This window comes from Heptranchias perlo, chromosome 26, assembly GCF_035084215.1.
Source record: "Heptranchias perlo isolate sHepPer1 chromosome 26, sHepPer1.hap1, whole genome shotgun sequence".
In the NCBI taxonomy this organism is placed as follows: domain Eukaryota; kingdom Metazoa; phylum Chordata; class Chondrichthyes; order Hexanchiformes; family Hexanchidae; genus Heptranchias; species Heptranchias perlo.
The window spans coordinates 36773528-36779527 of record NC_090350.1 but is presented as its reverse complement, the minus strand read 5'-3'; positions in this window follow the sequence as shown (position 1 = coordinate 36779527).

The following is a 6000-nucleotide window of genomic DNA, read 5'->3' as shown; positions in this document are numbered from 1 at the left end:
GGTTACAGAGCAGGATCCCCTCTGATCTGACCAGCCCGCTAAATCGATGTATGTTGCACCAGAATTCAGGTGGAGGCATGGTCTTCATTGTATCTGCTTTCCGCACCTGCTTGTGGATTTTCCAACAGATTCATTATCCAGGGCTCCAGTGCGGATCCTTGGTCCCAAAAACCACCACCTGGCAAGGCTGGCTGCTCTTTCAAGCAATAGTGGGACAGTGGACTGGCACAAAATGAAGGCGCTGTAGCTGTTCCCGTTGAACTGTGTATTCACGTCCAAATCCACCTTCACATGGACTGGAAGCTGTTTCTATTCATGTAGGCTATGGGGTTGTTGTTAGGGGCCTGGATGGCCACACTAAAGCAGTGACATCCTACAACTTTTGCAAACCTGCCATATGGTAAAAGTTCCATGCTCTCTAATTTCCGTGAGATCACCTTTAATTAGAAGCTGGAATGTGGTCTCCAAAACCATTGAAAAACTTTACTTCACTGAACGAGGTGCTTTGCGAACTGAACAATCAAGACTGCACCCCCGATTCAGCAAGGTACAATCCTGGAATGTGAGTGTGTGCCCACAGGATGAATCATCACTGAATTGACCGAAGCAACTCTTGATCCCAGCACCATTACCTTTTCAGGTGTGTCAAAGCCAGGAATGCAACATTAACTGCTTGGCTCATGTGGGATAATCCTTAATTCTGTAAATTCTAAACAATGGAAAAACTTTATTTTCCTTCCTCACATTTTCACCCCTCCTCTCCTGAAGGAGTATGTTTCTATGCCCTCTTGCCATCTTGTCTAAGTGGCCATTCTTTATGTGAGAGGCTGTACACTAAGTAGTGTCAAATTATTTTACCATAGAGCATCACAGTTGAGCTGATCTTATCCTTAGTTGGCATTCCACATTGATACACTTTCCAGCAGAGATCATAGGATAGCCATCAGGAGTAGGAATTCCAGCTACTTTTTCTCCTCCCTAACTCAGGGGTGCTAAGACCAATTATATCAACCCTATTGCCACATTAGGTGAGATCAGCTAATGTGGCACAGAATGGGGATTGAATTTGTTACCATCTTGGTATGTATAGCTCAGCAATACTCTAGACAGAGCATTTACCAAATGAGCCATTGTGGAAGCTATGGAAAGACCACCTTAAATATGACAGTGTCAAGCTAATCTCCTGTATCATATGATTAGCAAAATGTGAACAGAGTTATACAATGATGTACCTAGTCTACTCAGATTGTATTGGTTTTATCTTGCAATGATTTGTATTACACAATGCTTGTCATGTTCTTGATCTTCCAACAGTATGAATTGATGGAGTTAACAGAGCCTCTGAGAGGTTAGAACAGTCATATATTTTGCATACTTTGCATACCTTAGCATAATCATTGTTGATTAATCAAAATTGCTTTTCAAAACATGTATTAACTGCCTCTGTTGTGCAGGCCCTGTTTCAGCCACACAGAGGTACATGACAAGATTGCCCCTGTCGTTTCAGCTCTTTGAAATAGCTCATGTCAGGACTCATCAGACTCCCTAGAACAACAAATTGGTTGTGGAGAGCACATGATGTCCATGTATACAGATTAGATTTATTTGATCTTTTCAAGGATGTCGAGCCATCGTTTAACTCACTCGCTATTTTTGACAGCTTTTCTTATTATGAGATAAATGAGAAGAAATCTAGTATACTGGTCATTTCTAACTATTTCATGAAAGTGTAGAATATCTTGGGATTTCAATGTTGTATAACCATCTATGGCAGATCATACCCTTCACCCATTGATAGACATCCCTTTTATTTTGGGGAAGGGTTGATCAATCATGAGTTATGAGATCTTCTTTATCTAATCTTTATAGCTCATGGATACCAGCACTATTGTCACACATGGCAAAGAGTGTTGGAAGACTTGCAAGTGTAGCTAATTTTTAAGTCTGCTACTTCTCTGCCTCAACTATCTACACAGTAAATCTGAACTTTGCAATCCTCATGCACATATATTTAAATGCTCATCAGTGAGGAATGTTAGTGCAGGAGAATAGAGCTCTTTCCAACCCAGTGTCTGCATCAAGCACTTTCAGGTAAGAAATGGAACAGCCAGATACAGAGTAAAGCTTCTTCTACTCTGTTCAAAGAATATGCCTCAGCCTCAACCTCAGAAAACCAGCCGCGTGCCATTTTTTCCATTTCTCATACCAACCATCCTTAAACCTGTCTGAGTGGCATCAACAATTAGGGGAAATTTTATGCTATAGGTCCATGCCCATTTGGTACTGAATAGAGACTGCCAAACTCATTTCACATACGATCCTTACAGCCAGCAAACGGAAAGAACTTTCCACCCATTATTTGGGGTTGGATTTGAACCCAGATCCCAGTGATGAAAGGCCATTTCTAATCCACTGTACCTCCCAGTTCCCCAATATATTTTTAAAAGTGAAGCAATTGAGAAGACACAATAGCTTCAGCACCTCTAGAGTAGGAAGAGTTGACCACAGCGCTGCTGGAGCAAGGAGAGGAAATATCATTCAGGGTTGCTGCTTCCGACTGTTATGCAATGACCACTGCAGGATAACGCTCATGTGTGGATGTCGGGTGAGGACAGGCTCAGGCTGGGCTATGCTGCCCCACACGGTCAGTTCACTGACTGGGCTTACGTACAAAGGATGGCCATTTGGCCAAGGGCGGCTGGTGCCCACGGAACCGTCCCCAGCATGAGTCAGTTCCTTCAGAAAAAGGAAAAGGGGAGAAACACACGCACACAGAATGTGCAGCTGTATCGTGAGAAATCCTAGATGTGAAAAACATTGCATAACTGAGGCCAAATGGGTAGCGGATGATCAAACCACTAATAACACCCCAAAAAAATTAATCTAATTTACTCCTTTCACATTCCTGGACAATAAATAATTACAATAGTAAATAGATCCAACAATTCATTTCAAGTAAGACTTGCAGTGTTTCAGAAATTCTGATTATGAAATTCTAACGATTCCATTACACAAGGTATGTAGAATTGGTTTAATAGCTGTCTAATGCAACTCCTATAGGAATATTGCTTTCAGCTAAGCTTATTATAAACACTGTACTGCTGTCACCACAGATTAAATTGATAAATCATTCAGATTTGCATTACTTAGTTTGGGCAATATTATTATTGATGGAATTACGTATAATTCAATTCTATATCCAACTAAAATGAACATGTATGCAGATCAAGATAGATATTTACATTTCTATACCGCATGTTTGTACAGTTCTGCTTATTATGCTGCCTTTTTTAAAAAAAGGCTTTAGTAATTTAGTCCCCAAAATAAGTAAATTTCAATTTATGTGCCACACAAATAATTATGAATTATTCCATTTTATGCATAGAAGTTTGATGCAGCAAGTGACGAGCATGTTAGAGGAAACAGTGCTTCAACATTTTTATTGTCTCATCAGTTTTTTTAATGAAAAATCTCAATGCACCGCTGCTGCAGTTGTTTTCCTTCCCTAAACAAAATCTGTCCTGTGGTCTGTTATTTATTGGTAACCTCTCTCTCGCTACCTTGCATCATGCAGCACTCCTGACTAAGAGGATGAGCAGGTAACATGTACCCAGGTCTCTGCCAAATCATACTGCCTGCTAAACTGTGTACGAGAGCATTATAGGCTGACCCTCAGTGCCTCTCTGGCACCACCTTGCCTCCACTCGGCACCCAACATCTGTTCCCTGGTGAATAAGTCCAGAGTTGGGTGTGCCACTTTTAAAATAATTAATTCTTGGGATACGGGCATCGCTAGCAAAGCCAGCATTTATTGCCTATCCTTAGTTGTCCCTTGAGAAGGTGGTGGGCTGTCTTCTTGAACCACTGCAGTGCGTGTGGTGAAGGTGCTCCCACAGTGCTGTTAGGTAGGGAGTTCCGGGATTTTATTCCAGCGATGATGAAGGAACGGCGATATATGTCTAGGTCTTGGAGGGGAACTTGAAGATGATGGTGGTCCCAAACGCCTGCTGCCCTTGTCCGTCTAGGTGGTAGAGGTCGTGGGTTTGAGAGTTGCTGTTGAAGAAGCACTGAGCCATACAGACCAAGAATACCCCAGGATTGATTCTTGCTTTGAGCCTGCTTAGCTCACCTCAGCTGGGACAATGGTGGAACACTACAAATGATCTCACTCTCCTTGAACTAAGAAGGGGGGAAAAAAATCAGCTGAGGTTCTCATTTCTGACTGGTACCTAGACTGAAAGTACATGTGTGTGAATGTCAAACGAGGACATGTTGATACTTGGCTGTGATGCTCCACCCCTTTCCAGTTAATCAACCTATTGATACATAGTGTCTTTTAAAAAATATTATCCTCTGAATGTGGGCAATGCTGCCAAGACCACTTTTGTTGCCAATCCCTAGTTGCCCTGAGGTGGTGGTGGTGGGCCTTCTACTTCAACCAATGCAGTCCCTGTGGTGAATGTGCTTCCACAATAATGTTAGTTAGGGAATTCCAGGGCTTTGATCCAGTGATGATGAAGGAATGATGAAGGTATGTCCAAGATAGTGTGTGATTTGGAGGGAGTCTAGACCTGGAAGCGATGATGCTCCCATGACATTGCTGCTCATGTCCTCCTCAGTAATAGAGGTCATGGGATTAGGAGATGCTCCTCCAGTCCTACAACCCTCCGAGATCTCTGCACTCTTCCAATTCTGGCCTCTTTGTGCATTCCCGATTTCCTTCACTTCACCATTGGGGGCCGCGCCTTCAGCTGCCTAGGCCCTAAGCTACGGAATTCCTCCCCGAACCTCTCCACCTCTCTATTTGTCTCTCCTCCTTTAAGCTGCTCCTTAAAACATACTTTGACCAAGCTTTTGGTGAACTGTCCTAAAATCTCTATGTGACTCAGTGTCAACACTCCTATGAGGTGCTTTGGGAAGTTTTACTATGTTAAAGATGCTATATAAATGCAAGTTTTTGTTCTTGCTGATTGTGATCAAGGAGTGCGGGGTGTGCATTGGTTATGAAGCTCCAGGTTGTGGTTTTATCCAACTCTGCTGCTGCTGATGGGCCAGAATGCCTCATGAATGTTCAGCTTTGGACTGCTAGATCTGTCCTTAATCTGTCCCACTTGACAATGACAGTAGGCCATGTTACACAATGGATAGTGTTCTTATTGTGGAGATGAGACTTTGTCTTCAGAGGACTGTGCGTTCATCACACTTACCAATGCTATTGTGAATAGACATGTTGATCATAGGTAGGTTGGTGAGGTTGAGGTCAAGTAGGTTATTCCCTCACCATCTATGTAGGCCCAGTTTGTCAGCTGTGTCCTTCAGGACACAGCCAGCTTGGTCAGTGGTGGTACTCGCAAGTCATTCTTGATGGTGCACATTGAAGTACCTCACCCAGAATACGTTCTGTGCCCTAACTTTCCTCAGTGCTTCCGACATGGAGGTGTATCGATTCGTCAGCTGAGAGGGAAAAATAGGTGATAATCAATAGGAGGTTTCCTTGACCTTGTTTGACTTGAAGCCTTGAGATTTCATGGGGTCCATTGTCAATGTTGGTGACTCACAGGGCCACAGCCACCCAATGGTGTACTGCTGTGCCCCCATTGTCAGTGGGTGTAGACTGTCAATGGAGCAAGATATATGTAGGGATGATGATGGAGCTGTCTGGGATGTTAGCTGACAGATGTGATTGTGTCAGGCCGTAGCTTGACTTGTCTGTGGGACAGCTCTTCCAACTTGGGCACAAGTTGAGATTGCCTGATCTGATATTTCTCTTTCTCTGTTTTGTAGCAGTTGTTTTACAATGGACTGGTTTTGTAGGCTACTTCAGAGGGCTTTAAGAGTCAACCACATATTATGGGACTGGAGTCACGTATAGGTCAGTGTGTAGGGGTAGCAGATTCCCTTCCCTAAAAAAAATTAGCAGGTTTTTATGACAATCCCACAACTTTAATGGTTATTTTTCTGGAGTTAGCCTACAAGTTACCAGATTTATTGAACACAATT